This window comes from Mastomys coucha, unplaced genomic scaffold (genome assembly GCF_008632895.1).
Source record: "Mastomys coucha isolate ucsf_1 unplaced genomic scaffold, UCSF_Mcou_1 pScaffold13, whole genome shotgun sequence".
In the NCBI taxonomy this organism is placed as follows: domain Eukaryota; kingdom Metazoa; phylum Chordata; class Mammalia; order Rodentia; family Muridae; genus Mastomys; species Mastomys coucha.
Genome location: NW_022196895.1, coordinates 58481340 through 58498937, shown reverse-complemented (window position 1 = coordinate 58498937; position 17598 = coordinate 58481340). Strand labels below are relative to the sequence as shown.

Sequence of the window (17598 nt, the reverse complement as noted above, 5' to 3'; positions counted from 1 at the left end):
GGAGGGGAAACTGGGAAAGGAGAAATTTACATGTAAATAAAGAAAATATCTAATAAAAAAAAAAGAGTGTGTATCAATGCACATAACCTTTTCCAGGACCCTGAAAAATGCATTCTCTTTTTCTGGAAATATTTCAAATTTTATTGAAATATACTTTGCAATTAATGATTGAATTGAATTGAGAGACAGGGCTTTCTCTTTTTATGTTTTCTTTGTTATGTACAAGGGTATTTATGTGTGTTGGTGCTCATGTGGGAGTGGGTGCAAATGGGTACACATATATTGAGGGCAGAGGTCAAATCCTGGTGCCACTACCCAAGTGCCATCTGTTCTCTTTCTGAGTCTAAAGCCTTTGGCCCAGGCTTAAATATTAGGCTGGGCCAACTCATTAACCTGCTCCAAGTCATCTTCCTGTCTCTGCATCCCCCAGGGATTCCAAAAGCTTAATGTCATGTTATTGTTCGTGAGTTCTGGGGTTTCTTGGGTCCTGGTACACACACAGCAAACACCATACCAACTTTGTTTCCATGTTCAAAACACACAACTTGATGGTTTACTATACACTCTATGTTACTTTCATTGTCTCTATGACCAGGATGCCTGACGAATTAAGAAAGCAAGAGTTAACTTGGCTATGGTTTTAGGAGTTCTAGTCCATCCTGATTGCAGGGGGAGAGCAGAGCAGTCCATGCCAAGGCAGAGAGGATCAGAGAGGGAGAAAAGAAACAGTCAGGAAAGACAGACTCCTGGGGACACTTATCCCCAACCTCTCCCCCTGAACAATATGAAGTACGTTTTTAAATTATAGACCAACTTCCCATATCTTTTTATGGACCAAATTTCCATATTTACAGGGTTCTGGTTTCCTTTTAAACTCAGTAATAGAGTTTTCTTTGAAAGGATATGTAAATATTATTAAACTAAAGAACCAATAATTTGATGTTGTTTTAACTTAATATTTGTTGTGGCCTCTGTCTGACCACACTTTTAAAAAGTTCAGTTTCCAATCTAAACACTTTAATATGATACAGTAGTCATTGCTTTTAATAGGAGCTCATATAGCCTAACCTGGGTTCTGGGGCTATTGGAGAAAAATGGAAATTGGATGGGTTTATCTTAAATTCCCGATGCTTGTACCCCTACCTCCCAAATGCACATTAATTTAACAATTTTAAATTATTACTGTGTATGAGAAAATAGGCCGTGATTTTTCAGCCCTTACTTTCCACCACAGGTCCCAAGGATTGAACTCAGGCTGTCAGACTTGTATAGGAAGTTCTTCTATCTGCTGAGCTATCTTGACAATATCTCATACATGTGTATGTGTGTGTATGCACGTGCATGTACACTCAAATGTGTGTATAAATTATATATGTGTAATTTTTATATAAACATGTACTGTATGTATGTTGGGCATAAAGCTTGCCTCAAAGACTATGACGCACCATTTTTTTGTTTTCCTCTCTTGTTAGTCCTCTTATCCCTCTGGGCAGTTTCATGTGTGTGTGCATGTGTGTACATATGTGTAAATATATATGTATATATATATGCTTTTACATATACATACTTATATATATACATATGCTTTTACATATTACTACAAAATTTAGAACCCATATATGAGCTAAAGCATGTAATCTTAGTGTTGCTGAGATGGCTCGGTGGCTAAGCACTTGCTGTTCTTGTAGATGACCTGGGTTTGATTCCCAGCACCAATGTGATGGCTAACAACCATGTGCAGCTTCAGCACTAGAGCCTCCAACATCCTCTTTTAGTCTGCTTCTGCGCCAGGCATGCTTGTGGTACACTGGCATACAGGGAAACATCCACACACATATAAAACAGAACCAGACAAACACACGTAATCTGTTTTTCTGAGAAAGGCTTAATTCCTTTATCTCCAGCTGTATCCGTTTTCTTGCAAACATATAAGTCCATTGTTCTTTATGGTTCTTTATGCTGCATATAATCCACATTTTCTGGGTGGTGAGATACGTAGGCTGCCTCCATGACTTAGCCGTTGTACATAGTGCTACAATAAACTCATGCATTGATGAGGAATCCTTAGGGCAGATACTCAGGAAGAGTCTAGTTGGCTTCTATTGAAGCAGGAGCGAGCTGTCAGTAGGCATTAAGGAAAAAGTGTGCAGGGTGAAAATTAAAAGCAGCTCACAGATGTTACAGTGAAGATCAAGGCTATAGTTAAAAGAAAGATCAAGGGTTTAAATCGCAAAATCTGTGGTGCTGAGGAAGACAAAAATAAGGATTCTAGCTGGGTGTGAGATGGCCAAGTTAGACAGGGGCAAGGACCAGTCTCGGGGACAGTCACAGCAGCCCAGCTGGCTACTTAAAGCCCTTTAAGAACATTTGAAAAACAATATTGTCCTTCCTTATACCTATCCTTCTAATATGGCTAATTGTAACTGGTTAAGTTATAAGCTTGCTTCTAACATGATAGCATCCAGAGAGCCCCCAGACCATCGCGTAGACAAGGCGATGAGACAACTCCAAAGGGCTATTATAGCCTATGACTCTGTTCTGACTCGTTTTCCCTCTCTAACAAGTCTCTGAGTTGCTAGTCTTACCTTAAGGACTCCCGTTTATTTTGAGTTGCTTTCCATTCAGCCTGAAGAGACAAGGATTCAATTTCATTCTTCCACAATTGGCCATCAAGTCTTCCCTCTTGCTGAAGAGACTGTGTCTTAAGTCACTTTTCTGTTGTGATAAGACACCACGACTGAGGCAACTTATAAAAGAATGTGGTTAATTTGGGGCTCATGGTCGCGGGGGGGTTAGAGTCCCTGACCATCACCACAGGTACATGGAGTCAGACAGACAAGCATGGTGCTGGAGCAGTGACTGAGCATGCAGTCATGATTCACAGGCACCAGGCAGAGAGAATGGTGTGTGCTAACTTGGAATGGTGTGTGCTTTTGAAACCTCAAAGTCCATCTTTAGTGACATACCTCCTTCAACAAGACCATACTTCATAATCCTTCCCCAAACAGTTCTACCAACTGGGGGCTCTGCATTTAAACATATGAGCCCCCGAGGGCCATCTCATTCAAAACACCACGTGGTGGCTTTTTTCCAATATGTATTTCTTTTCTTTTCTTTCCTTTTTTGTTTTTTATAAAAAATGAGGTGGTGGCATTTGGTTGTATTTGTAGTTGGAAATTCTATTCTAGTCTCTGTTCTATTCCATTGATTTACATGCCCAAGCAATGGACTCTTATGGGCATTTTTCATGAATTATTTTATGTACATTTAAAGTCATCAGCTTCCTTATGAGACCATCTCTTCTATTTATTTATTTATTTATTTATTTATTTATTTATTTATTTATTTATTTATTTATTTATTTATTGTGGTTTTTCGAGACAGGGTTTCTCTGTGTAGCCCTGGCTGTCCTGGAACTCACTCTGGAGATCAGGCTGGCCTTGAACTCAGAAATCTGCCTGCCTCTGTCTCCCAAGTACTGGGATTAAAGGCGTGCGCCACCACCGCCCGACATGAAACCATTTTAACGTCGTTGCTTGTGAGGAGTTGGATTACTCTGATGTAATGAACTCTTTTCCCTTTGACAACTTTAAAAAGACCGAGTTTTCAGTGATTTTTTTCATCTACCCAGAATATCTCTCACCTTGTCATTTCCGCACTTGCTCTAAGTGGTAACCCGGAAGGCATGGAACCAAGGGATGTTTCTGGCTGGCTAACCCACACCAGTGTACAGGACAGGGTACTGCTGACTGCTACTGTCAGAAGGAAAAATCCTCCATGTCCAGTCTCATCGGGCTAAGCAGCACAGAGGCTCACCCAACTCCTTCCTCTGAAAGCAAGCCGCCTCTGCCCTCTTGTGGCAAAGACCCGCATCACATGCACTGTCCAAGCAGAGGCAGCAAGGAGACAGGGTAGGTGGCAAAGCAAGGAGCAGAGAGAGTAGTGTCCATCGGGTGCTGTCAAGGATAAGGAAAGGTCGCGAGCTGATTGGACATTATTACATATGATTCAGTACACCGGCTTTGCTATTGTTCTTTCTTTGAGCAAAAACACATCATAACAGATATTGACCTAAGGACTCTATGTATTTATATTTTTAAAAAAATCATTTCTATTACTGCTGTCTGTAGGGCACATGCCCAAGTGCAAGTGCACAAAGTATCGTGTGAAACTGTTCCCAGAATGCACTGCTGCCTGCGTGTAGAACTCTGCCCTTCCCAGATGGTATCCCCGGCACCTCAGCCACGGAGGGCAGGCACTACGGCTTCCAAGTGGAGAGGTTGCTTCAGGTTGAGAATGTTACATGGAACATGCGGTTTGTTTTTTATATTTGTGTCTAATTCTAAATCACATATGCACACACACACACACACACATGCACACACACACAAACACACACACAGTATGTCCTGCAACTCTTACCGTGAATTTCCCTTCCACCCCTCTCTGCTCTGTGAATCATTTTGGATTTTTCCTAGAAACTCCTGCCGTGATTTTCCAGTACCAAGCAGATCTGCAACTACCCACACATCCCGGCAACCTCTCCACTTGAAAGCCGTAGTGCCTGCCCTCCGTGGCTGAGGTCCCGTGGCTACCATCTGGGAAGGGCAGAGTTCTACAACGCAGGCAGCAGTGCATTTTGGGGACAGGTTCACATGGCACCGTATGCACTTGCACTTGGACATGTGCCCTACAGACAGCAGTAACAGAAATGATTTTTTTTTAAAAAAAATAGAAATACGTAGAGTCCTTAGTTCAATATCTGTTATGATGTTTTTGCTCAAAGAAACAACAATAGCAAAACCCGTGTACTAATTCATATATAATAATGTCCAATCAGCTCGCGACCTTTCCTTATCCTTGACAGTGGGTTTTTCATTAACGGCCTTGTATTTCTCAGAAGTGGTGTCATACATCCGGCAGATAGAAATAATTCACTCCTTCCTTTTCTATATTTATGTCTTTATATCCAGGAATATTTGCTAAAACGTACAATGTATCGTAGTGTGATAGAATCCAGGGCATCATCCTAACATCCAATTTTTTGCCAGTCACGGGGTTTGAAATTTGTTACCTTTCTGTCTTTCCGACCACAGCTCTGTGCCTTGTGTAAAGACGATCCCCACACAACAGGAAGGGGCACTAAGGGTGGTGTTTGAATGACCTCTTTTGGCAAAAGGTCTTCATGAATACATGAGCATGTGCATAGCAGGCCTGGCTTGCCACCTTGTGGAAATAAGAATTTAGTGCACCGGAGCAGTGTTTTTGTGCCACATTTGCTTTGGTCTGTTCTAAAGCTGAGAGTGGGGATAGACCTGGCTTTACTCTCACCATGGGCACCTATCCTCTCTCACACACAGAAACCCAACACTAGCCAGGATGTATAGGCATACTTGTTCCCCAGTGAGATCTATGCTTGCCCTTCAGCCTGGCAAAAGTCCAAAGATATATCTAGGGAGTCCCAGGGCTCTGATGTCATTGGAGAAATCAGGACACTGTCTTCTGTCAAGTCCAATGGGACACTGACCTCCAAATATCCAGCTGGATCTTCTTACTGCTATAAGCCATGCCAGAAGTCACAGTGGAATGCAGGACAAAGTCAGTTATTCTGAATCCCATCAATGGATGGCATATTTTATAACAAGTTACAGTGCAGGCTTACATGTTTTCTATCCCTTAAACTTCACTATACTCAGAAGATAGTAGCAGATAAACACCACTTCAAGTCAAAAGGGATTTTTCATAAATTTGACCTGAGTTTGCCTTCAAGCCAATAGGGACTTAATCACTTGCAGCTGTGGGACACTAAGAAGAAACCCCCTGTGGGCATGGAGGTGCAAGCCTTTAGTCTCTGCACTTAGGGAGGAGGGCAGGGCAAGCACATCTCTTGGAGTACAAGGCTAGCCAGGTCTACAACACAAATTCCAGACCGGTCTCAAAGAGAAATGAACAAAATAAACAAACAAACAAACAAACAAAAATGCCCCCTATTCTAAGATATATCATTCAGAAAGTGACAGATGAACTTGTCATGCAGACATTGCGAAAAGGGACCGTGTGCATTGGTAGGCAGAGAGACTGAACCTCATCTGTCAAGTTAGAGAACATTTGTGACAAATCCTGAAACCTAGCAACCACCGTACTGTAGGCAGAAATAGAAATCTGCCTCTTTTGATGCCAGTTCTATCCCCCATAACCTGGAGATAGACAACGCATTAACTTAAAAATGTAAAGCTTTAGAAGAATTAAGAGCTTAGTAGTGCCAGTATTTATTCCCAGTACTTTCAGGCAGATTCTAGTGGATCTCTGTGAATTCAAGGATAGTCACGAATACGACGTTGAAAAAAATTACATGCAATCTTTTCTAAGTTTCATCAACTAAATTTGTAATAATGTAAGAAGAAATGAACATCTTAGAGAACCTGATTTTTTTGCTTAGAAACACAACCTATGAACACGGCAATGCCCATTTAGCTTCAGAAGAGGAAAAGTGGTTGCTATTTACTAAAACAATGTCATTAATTGTTCCTAATAATAAAGAACACTGCACACAAGAAGGACTAAGATGATAATAAAAATCTACTTCCAATGTGGCAGGATCTGTTGCCATTCATACATGTAGGGTAAGTGATGTTACACGTAATTTCCCAGCGAGCAATTCTAGCTATATAAATGAGGAAAATTCTGTGGTTTAGGATTGCAAGTGAATCTGATTGGCTGCATAATTCTTCAAACCACCATCATGTAAGATTCCCTGAAACTAGAGTTACAGGAAGTTGTGAGCCACCATGTGGGTGCTGGGAATTGAACGGGGGCCCTCTGGAAGAGCAGCCAGTTCTCTTAAGTGCTGAGCCATCTCTCCAGTCCCCGACCCATCTCTCAGCTAGTGTTCCCCTGCACCCTGGGTCTTCTACAACTTCTAACCTCACCTCCCTTGTTTTGTTGGTGTTTCCAGTGCAGAAGAATGTATGTAATGCACATAAAACTAGATAGCCTAACAAAATGAATCTCAGGCTACACCATCCATTTAAAAAACAGAATATTCTGGCAGACTCTCTCCAGATGTAACTATGGCTCCACATAGACCCATAACTCTTTGTTTTTCTCTCACAGTCTCCTCACTTGGACATGTGGAGCCATCTCATGTTAGTGGAGACTTAGGGTTCATTCTAGGGTTTATTTTATTTTATTTTATGTTTTATTTGAGACAATGTCTCACTGTATAGACCTGGCCGTCCTGGAACTCTCTTTGCAGATCAAGCTGGCCTGAACTCACAGAGATCCACCTGTGGCTACCTCCCAAGAGCTGGGATTAAGGACATGTTCACTGTGCTCAGTCACCTTATGATTTAAAGTGACCAATGACATCTGACAAAACAGCACAAAGTAGGTGGCTGCCCAGGATTGCATTTTAACTCATTTATTCAGGACAAGTGCACAAAATGCATGTTTGTCAGAAGATGTTGCCCAAACACCACCCTGAGTTTCCAATCTAGTGAGTGGGGAACTTCTTTCTATATGTACAAATAGAGAGATGGATGACAGTTATCCATCAGATTGGGGGTGTGTGTGCTGAGGGGAACGGAGGAGAACAGAGGCATCCACCTTTACCTGCTGAGCCATGTCCTCAGCCCTGAGTGTTTAAGATAAGGTTTTCTCTGTGTGGCCTTGATTGTCCTGGAACTCAGAGAGATCCACATGCCTGCCTACCTGCCTGCCTGTGTGCCTATCTGTCTGTTTGTCTGTCTGTCTATCTATCTGTCTGTCTGTCTGTCTGTCTGTCTGTCCGTCCGTCCGTCCGTCCATCCATCCATCTACCTATCTATCTATCTATCTATCTATCTATCTATCTATCTATCTATCTATCATTTGTCTGTCCATTCACCATCCATCCATCTATCCATCCATCCATCCATCCATCCGTACATACATACATCTATCCATCTATCCATCTATCCGTCTATCCGTCTATCCGTCTATCCGTCTATCCGTCTATCCGTCTATCCGTCTATCCGTCTATCCATCTATCTATCTATCTATCTATCTATCTATCTATCTATCTATCTATCTATCTATCTATCTAATCTATCATTCATCTGTCCACTTGTCTGTCCATCTATCTATCTATCTATCTATCTATCTATCTATCTATCTATCTCTATCAATCAATCTATTTATCTATTTTGAGATAGTGTCTCACCACGTGGCACAAGCAAGCCCTGTGTAAGAGAAAATGCAAGCTTGCTGGTGCTTCCTTAGAAGACTGGGTAAAAAAAAAAAAAAAAGAGTTTTTTGAATACCAAAATTTTCAACTACTTCTAAAAAAAGGAAAAACATAAAACCAGCTTCCCTTTCCAAGAGGGGAAAAAAAAACTTTCATTAAAAGATGAAGTGGATTTATAAGGTAAAAATGCCTGTTTGCACACAATCTGCAACAGTTCATTTACACATGCATGAAGCCAGTCTTGGCCTCTGGCCTTCTTGCTCCTTTGCCACATGGAAGGTGTGATCTTGTGCAGTTAGTTACCTGCCATACGATGAACCAGGACTTACAGGAATGTAACTTTTAAACGTTTCTTTCTTTTCAAATCATAACCAACATATTTTAGCTTACTGCTCCAGTTTCAGTTGTGCTCTTCATAGCAGTTTCAAAGCTGGAAGACATTTTTTAAAATATCCTGAAATCGCCCATACTTGGTATTTGTTTGGAGGAAAGAGGAAAGAATTCACAGCTACTACAGCCAAAGCACCTGTTTCAAATTAAATATTCTCCTTTTACTTGCAAAAATTAATTCCTTATAATAAGCCAATAGCAGCATGTGACCCAAGCTAATTGTTGATTTTTTTTCTTCCTGGAGGAATGCATCCCAAGAGCATCTGCTTGTTGAATCTGAGAGGTGGGACATAGAGAAGCCACTGTCTTTTCTTCACAAGCCACAGAGAGAGGTAATGTGTAGAGAGGCACCCACATTTCACTAGGGACAGTAAATGATGCAAAAATCAGGACTACTTCCTGACACAACAGCATAGAAATCCTTCCCAAGTCTTGAGTTCAGAATTTTGAGAAGAATATAAAAGCAATTATTTATTTCCAATGCCACTATGTCTCTAGCTTGTTATTTGAAATATTCCTTCACACATTGCCCATGTACCTTGTATGAGCCATTTTTTTTTTTTGCAAAGTCAATATTTTTACAAAGAAAGTTTTTTTTATTTTAGCTATGGAAACTTATTTTTCAAATATTCATTAAATGTAACCTGACCTTAAATTTCTGTACTTTATTTTTTAAAGTAAATTAAAAAATCAGTGGCAACTAATATTTTATTTCATTCTAAATTGCTTCCATTCTTGTGGAATTTATAAATCAATGTGAATGTTTCTTGTTTAACAAAAGCCCATTTAGTTCATGCATGTGTGGCACAACTCAAATCTACTGAAGAATATGGGTTAAATTGACTGACTGTTAAATATGCAAATTCATCAAGATCTATTTCCTTTGAGTAAGAGCATTTCAAATAAAAATCTAGAAGCCTACTGGTGCCAGAGATAAGAAACTGCTTCTGGTTTGTGTGTCAAATAATGCCTTGAGATTTGAATCTGGAAAATTTGGTGAATGCTAATTATTAAAATATCAAACGTTTGCTTTTAGCTCTAACCAAAGCTATTCAATCATCTCCCTTGAGTTAAGGTAAAAAGATTCTTCTTTTTTTTGTCAGATACTCAAACTTATACAAAATCCTCATTTTTTTTTTTTTGTGAGTTCTAAATTGGGAAAGCAAAACAAGTAAATCGAAAGTTGAAAGAGGTGCTATCTTGAAAACAAAAGTAATTGGCAAGTCTATTATTGTAAACACATAGTTTGAGACATGAATTGTTCAAATCTGAGTAAATATTTAAGCACAAGAAAGGTGAATTCACTCATTTGCCTGGAACAGAGAGTGTCAACTAAAAATAGTCAGCGTCTCCTTTTAAAGGTTTTAAGATGAACCATATGTCTGAAAATATTGATGCTTTTAAAAGTATTTTAAGCTATGTATTTAATAATCCCCATCATTTTTTCTTTAAAAATTTCCAACTTATATATCTGTCGTGCATTTATGTTGACAGGTTGACTACATGAATAGAAAATAGCTTGTTACTGCCTAGAATTCTTTGAGAAAATTATTCAACCGACCTTGAGAAATCCAGTACTTTGTCAATTCTAGCTAATGTGTCATGAAATAGGCCTAATTACTATTTTCAAATGAAAATAGTTTTTCTTCCATACACTATATCCTGATTGTAGTTTCTTCTCCCCCATCTCTGCCTAGACCACTTTCGTATCCTCACCCACCCAAGTCACCCCTTCTTTCTCTCTCTTGCTCATTAGAATACAAACAAGCATATAATAATAATGATGATGATAATAATAATAAACTCAGATAACATAAAAACAAACAAAACAGAATAGGAAAAAAACAATAAAAAAAAACAGGAAAAAGAAAGCAAAACTAACAGAACAAGAAACGCACACACTCACAGACACAGAACACCCATAAAAACATATGGAAACCATCATAGGATCTGTAAGGTTATTAAAAAAAAAAGGCCCAGACAAAGCCTTGTGGAATAAAAACAACAAAACAAAACACTACACCACCATCCCTGCCTGGTAACACTGAATTTTAAGTCTCCAGTTCTTCACCACTTGGGAAGGGCCAGGAATAAATTCCATCTCATGGACTGGGCCTTAATTCTACTCATGAATTGATTGGTTACTCTCACAACTCTGTGCCACTATTGTATCAGGATGTCTTGCAAGCAGGTCACCATTGGCGATTTCGGGGGTTGTAGCGGGGTTGGTTTTATCTTTCTCCTTTGGTAGCATGTAGAATACTTTCTAGTATTGTGAAGGCCACTCAGTAGGAGTGAAGGCTCTAGGTAGGCAGCAGCTTAACTATTCCATGTTCATTGAGTTCTTTAGGTGTTGTCTTCGGCAATAGGGCCATACCATCTCATTTCCTTGGCGATAACCTGGGTTTTTAAACAACTCAATCATATGTAACCTATTCATTTGGTGGTGAAAGATGTCTAGTTAGAACATTGTCTTCTATTATTTGGTGATTCCAATTTCAATATTTTCATATATATATATATTTGAAGACACTTATACTGTATTAGGTTTCCATATGAGGCCTCAAATGGCCTTTAGTTTTAGCTGGTCTTCCTGATATTCACTACTTTATCCTTTCTTCCCTACCCTTCCCTGGTTGATCAAACATTTCTCACAGTCATGATACAATTATTATTTCTATCCTATGTATACTATGTCTTTCAGTGAGATTATTATTGTCAGAAAACACTACTGACTTATACTGCATCTAGTGCTTTGTGGTCTTCTAAAGCCAAGGCATGCCAAGGGCAATAATTAAACAGAGAGGATCTTGAATATTGTCTGGATTTACCAGAAGTTTTTTGTGCATGCGGCTTCTTCTGTATTTATAGTACTGCCTTTTGTGTAGAAGGGAGACATGGCTGAAGACATGAAAGACAACTCTAATAACTTTGACTTTTACTCTGGTGAATAAGGTGCTGAGGATGTCAAAAGCATCCTCAGTTACATCAAAATCATCAATCTGCACATCATGCAGCTCATCACAGAGAAGAATTATATTTTTCTCTGGGTTTAGCTCATGAGAAACATTCTTGATTATTATATTTCCTATTTTCTCACTGTCTCTGTCTCTCTGTTTCTCTCTCTTTCTCTCTCTACACACACACACACACACACACACACACACACACACACACATACACACACACACACACAGCCCTGGATGGTCTGGAAACTGTAACATAAACAATGCAAGATCCTAAGTCACAGAGATCTGCCCTGAACTGAATGCTGGGAGTAAAGGTATGAGCCACCATGCCCATCTCCGATGTTAAGATTTGAAACACAAAGTGTTTGTGTTCATTTACTTACTTCAGCTACAGCTTCACATGATACATTGGTGGGGCTGATTCCAACCAAAGACACAGGTCAGTCTCCATTGTCTTTGGCAGTTCAGATTGGGGCAGTTACTTTATGAGCATCTAAAATAATGTTGAAGAGAATCAATATACATGAAGTACACAAGAATTTTGTATGCAATTCAAACTAAAAACATCATAGTAGTGCCTTGCTATGCTCACCTTTAGTTTTGAAGTTACAATGAATGTCAGTGTACATATTTTAGACATTAGTACAATGAATTACACAAAAAGCCATTACAACGCTCAGTTCTGTCAATTCAGGACAGCTGTTCACTTGTCAATTTGACACACAAACAAATCACTCTTAAACTAAAACCATTCATTTCTTGTTGTCCCCAATATGTTATATTAATATCACAATATAAAACACATATCAGATTTTAAAATCCTACAGTCTTTACAAATTCAAATACTTTAAAGTTTCCATCTCTTTAAAATACCTAGTGTCTCTTTAAAAATCCAAGACTTGCTAAAAATTTAAAATCTCTTTATAGGATCAAATACTTTTAACTGTAGGTACCTATAAAAATCAGAGTAAGTTAAAGTCTTTATTATTTCAAGAAGGAAGAAAACCAGGACACAGCTACAATCTAATCAAAGCAAAACTAAGGTCCAACAATCAAAAGATCAGTGTCAGACTTCTGAGATCCATCCATGTACTTTCTGGGATCCTCCAAATGGTTTGGTCCACTTCTCCAGCTCCTCCCTATGCAGCATACATGGATCATCTCCTAGGCTCAGACTGGTTCCACTTCATGGCTACTGCTGCTGCTCTAGGAAGTTGTCACATAGTACTGGTATCTCCAAAATTATTGAGTCTTCATTGTAACTTGGCTGTGTTTTCAGCAGTAGCCTCTTCTTGACCCCGTTTGGGGACTATAACCCTGTCCCATGGTGCCATGTATCAGCATTACCCCTTCAATCCTGGGTCTTTTAGTGAAAGCAAGGCTGTACCTTTGTCAATGGCCACTCTTGGTCTCTCTTCAGGGACTTCACCTCTGCTGCTTCCCATGTCCCTGCCATGTCTTCAAAGCCAATCCAACCTGGTAACTTTTACACTGCCATGTTTAATTTGCCAGTATAAGTTACACCCTTGGCCACCTCTGGATCACACTGTTCCAACACTTCCACTGCCTTAACAGAGCTGGTCTCTTCTTAATCACAGCTGATATTCCAGCCCCCAGCAAGCAAAGCTTTTCTTTTTTTCTCCAATGATACTTGTCTCATATTAATCACAGACAATTCTTCGGTTCCAACTGACCAGACACTATAGATTCTTAACACAAAAGAGCACACAAATGACTCTTATAGAATATTTGAAAGATTCTCAAACTTGCCTCTGAAACTTCACAAACAAGACCTTCACCATCTGTACTGCTCTCAACATTATTATCTTCCAAGCTCCACAGAAAAACTCTTGGAGCTCTGAGCACTCAGTGGTTTTCCAGCCTGAAGTTGAAAGTCCTTTCCTAATCCTCCCCATAGCAGAGTCAAGTCTTTTACACTAACACCCCAGTCTCTGATACCAACTTCTGTCTTAATTTGGTTTCTATTGCTATGATAAAACATCATGATCAAAGCAATGTGGCAAGGAAATGTTTTCTTTCATCTTATAGCTCAAAAGGCGGGTATCTGAAGGCAGGGGGACATGAAGGAGTGTTTACTGCTCAATCCTCATGACTTACTCAGCCAGCTTCCTTATAGCACCAACACAGATGTGGTACCAATGACAGTGAGCTGGGGCCCTCATACATCAATCACCAGTCAAGAAAATGCATCACAGTCTTATGTATAGGCAGATCTAGTGAGAGCATTTTCCTTGTTGGGAGTCTCTTTACCAAAAGAGCTTAAGCTTGTGTCAAGTTGACATAAAACTATACACTAGAGCATTTAAGTATCAAAGTGATATGTATTTGAGTTGTATTGTGTTAGACAAAAACAATACACTATCTGTTAGTATGCAAAGTTGCTTTTATTAGTAGTAAATAGGAACATTATATGCTCAAAGAATTACTTTTTAAAATTTTTTATGACTTATTATCAGCAATTTTTTTTTTGGTACAGCTATTTTATATACCTACATAATTGACTAGGGAAAAAATATAAGCAAAAAAGTCACAAGTAGAACTTACTTAAGACTTCCTGATAGAGCAGACTCCTGAGTTTCCCTTCATCCATGGACAGCAAGCTTAAAAATCATCTACACATTCCCAAAGTCTTTCAAAAGGCAAAAGTGAGCAGAAAGACCTCTATACACTGGACCTCAGCAAACAATTACATATATGAGTTTTAATTATATTTGACAGTAAACTCTGCTTGGGCCAATTTGCCACATAACTAGAAAATTATTCTAAACCTCTGTTGTAGTTTGAATAAGAATGGCTCCTGTAGTGGGGCTGGTGAGATGGCTCAGCAGGTAAAAGCTCTGACTGCTCTTCTGAAAGTCGTAAGTTCAAATCCCAGCAACCACATGGTGGCTCTCAACCACCTGTAATGAGATCTAATGCCCTCTTCTGGTGCGCCTGAAGACAGCTACAGTGTACTTATTTGTAATAATAAATAAATCTTAAAAAAAGAAAAAGAAAAAGAAAAGAAGAATGGTTCCTGTAGGCTTATATGTTGGAAAGCTTGGTCCCCAGTTGATGAAACTTGTTTAGGAAGAATTTGGGGATATGACCTGTTAAAGGTGGTGTGTTCCATATCCTACTTGAGGCTGCTGTGAAAGAGTCTAGGGGTTCATAGTTATTAGATACTACAATGGATCAGAGGAATAACCACTATAGGTATGATTTGCAGTCAGACCATTCTGATGCACTGAGGACAGGAAGACCAGAGACTATGATGAAGAGAATTCATCACCCTGTAAAGTTTGTAAGAGTTGGGCAAGCTCCCCCCAAAAGTATTCTGATATTCTGTCTGTATACTCTGATAGGATGTATGTACCCAGGAGTGACAGGAAAGGCACAAAGGTTGTTGAAGTATTATAATGTGATATCTTTACAGACTTCTTTGAATGTGGAATATTCATAAACAGAATACTATTTGTTTGAAATATACTTGGAGAAGTTGGCCAGATGGTTCAGTGGGTGTGGTGATTTGAATAAGAATGGCCCTCAGAAGCTCATAGATTTCAATGATTGGTCACCATCTAGTGGAACTATTTGAAAGGATTAGGAGGTGTGGCTCTGTTAGAAAAAGTGTGTCACTGGGGGTGGGCTTTGAGGTGTCAAATCAGATGCCAAGCCCAGAGTTTCTCTTTTCCTGTAACCTGTGGATATGGATGTAGAATGTTCAGCTACTTCTCTAGCACCAAGCCTATCTGCATGCCACCATGCTCCCCACCCTAATGGCAATGGATTAAAGCTCTGAAACTGTAAGCAAGTCCCAATTAAGTGCTTTCTTTTGTAAGACTTGTCTTGGTCATGGTGTCTCTTCACAGCCATAAAACACTGTCCAGGAAGTGGGTACCAGGGAGTGGGATATTTCTATGATAGGCTTAATCATGCTGCTTATTGGTGGAATATGGAATCTGGGACTTTGAGTTAGGAAAGAAGTTGAAAACTTTAAGCAAAACTTAATGGGCAGTACTAGTGGGAATGTGGAAGAGAGCGGTTCTGAGAGCAATGTAGAATATGATGGCCCAGTTTACTTCAAGAGGTTTCAAAGGATAAAAATAGTAGTAAGTGGCCTAAAAACTATCCTTGTGATATTTTGGCAAGGAATGTGGCTGCTCTCTGCCTTTGTAAAAAACAAACAAACAAACAAAAACAGACAAAAACAAACAAAAACTGTCTTAGGTTAAATTGAAGAGTTTTGGATTAATAGCATTGGCAGAGGAGATTTCAAGAAAGGTTAGTTAGTACTCTAACTCTGTTGTGTGGTTATTAGTTCTTACTCTTAAGCACATCTGTAATGAAGAAGAGCACGTTATGCATGGAGAAATAGGAAATATATAGCTTGAGGAGAAAAGGAGCACCAAGAGGTGTAATGGAGCTATGTCCTGTGCTCAATGAGATAAAACGTTTAAAGAAATGCCTAATGCTAGGTGGTATAAAGGGAGTGGTGACTTCAGGGCAAGACTGTATCTAACCAAGCTTCCAATTTGTGAAAGAGAATTAAAGAAAATATTAAGCAGTAAAGGAGATGATGAAAAGCAGAAAGCTGATGAAAATGTTTTTGAACAAGGGGGCCGAGTTCCAGTCCTAGCAGGCAGCAGAATGTGGCAGACAGCTACAGCCACATGCTTCTGATTTTAGAGTCAAGGGTACAAGAAAGGTGATGTGGAATCTTCCCCTGCAGCTAAGGAAAGCTGCTGAGGTCAGGAGTGAGGTCAGGGGTGTCCCTGCATTGAGGCTAAAGAGGCATTGCATGAATCTGTGAAGGTGAAGCCTAGGTTGTGCTGAAAATCCCAAGATGTTAGAGATGCCAGAATTGTAGAATACCTGCCAAGGAGAGCTGAGGACTGGTTGTGGAACCAGCCCAAGAGAGAGAAATGTGTTTCAGTCAACAAAGCTGAAAGGAGTTGGAGATCTGAAGAACACTTTAACTTCAAACATGGAGATGCATAATATGGAATTTTCCTTGATGGTTTTTGGTCTTACTTTGGTCCAATGTTTCTTCACTATTTTTCCTTTTGTCCCGTTTGGAATGGTTGTGTGTGTGTGTGTGTGTGTGTGTGTGTGTGTGTGTGTGTTTGTGTTTGTGTGTGTGTATGTGTGTGTAATGCCATCTATATATGTTCATAATGTTCTTAGATTTTAATGTGCCTGGTTACCAGCGGGTGGAACTCTTTGAAAGGGTTAGTAGGTATGGCCCTATTTGAGGTAGTATGTCTCTGGAAGTAGGCTTTGAAGTCTCAAAAGCCCATACCAAGTCCAGAATTTCTCTCTTCCTGCTGCCTGTGCATATGGATGTAGAACATTCAGCTACTTCTCCAGCACCATGTCTGTTTGCCTGCTGCCATGCTCCTTGCCATGATGACAATGTATTAAGCCTCCAAAACTGTAAATAAACTCCATTAAACACTTCCCTTTGTAAGAGTTGTCATGCTCGTGGTGTCTTTTCAAAGCAATAGAACATTAACCCACCCTTTCCCTTCTGGAGCAAATGTTTGAATCTGGAGGGAATGTTACAGTTTAGAGGAACATGCCATACAACAGAGGGCATTATTCTTCCAGGCCTCCCAACTCTGCTCAAAGTAGGACTACCTCTCTAGATAGTTGAGGCTTCATTTAACAAAGTGGTCCTCAGGTTAGTTCTCCCTGTAGGTCTTCAGATGCCAAGCCACAAACTCCTGCTACTTGAGGAACTGGGTGGGCACCTCTTGGTATACACCACAGAAAAGCAAGTTGGAGTTGCTCTTTAGGGTCCACTCAGGCCTCCATCACCTTATTGTACAACCATTTCACCCTGGCCTTCTCCTGATCCTCATCCCACCAGCCATGATTCAGCATACAGTACCACAGCCTTGAGCATTGGTTTTGCTTATCCCTGTAATTGAAACCATCCACTGAATAGTACACAGAGCTGTCTGTCATTGTATGTCACTCAGTCCTGTAGGTCTTCAGTTCCATCAGTGAAGG

The 17598-nt window shown here is 39.8% G+C and overlaps 1 protein-coding gene across 1 annotated transcript in view; it reads left to right on the top strand.

Annotated features, from left to right (window-relative positions):
* The window catches only part of Spink13 (serine peptidase inhibitor Kazal type 13), a 130563-nt gene that overhangs the window by 48243 nt on the left and 64722 nt on the right, over window positions 1-17598 (top strand). The gene's annotated exons all lie outside the window — the stretch shown is intronic.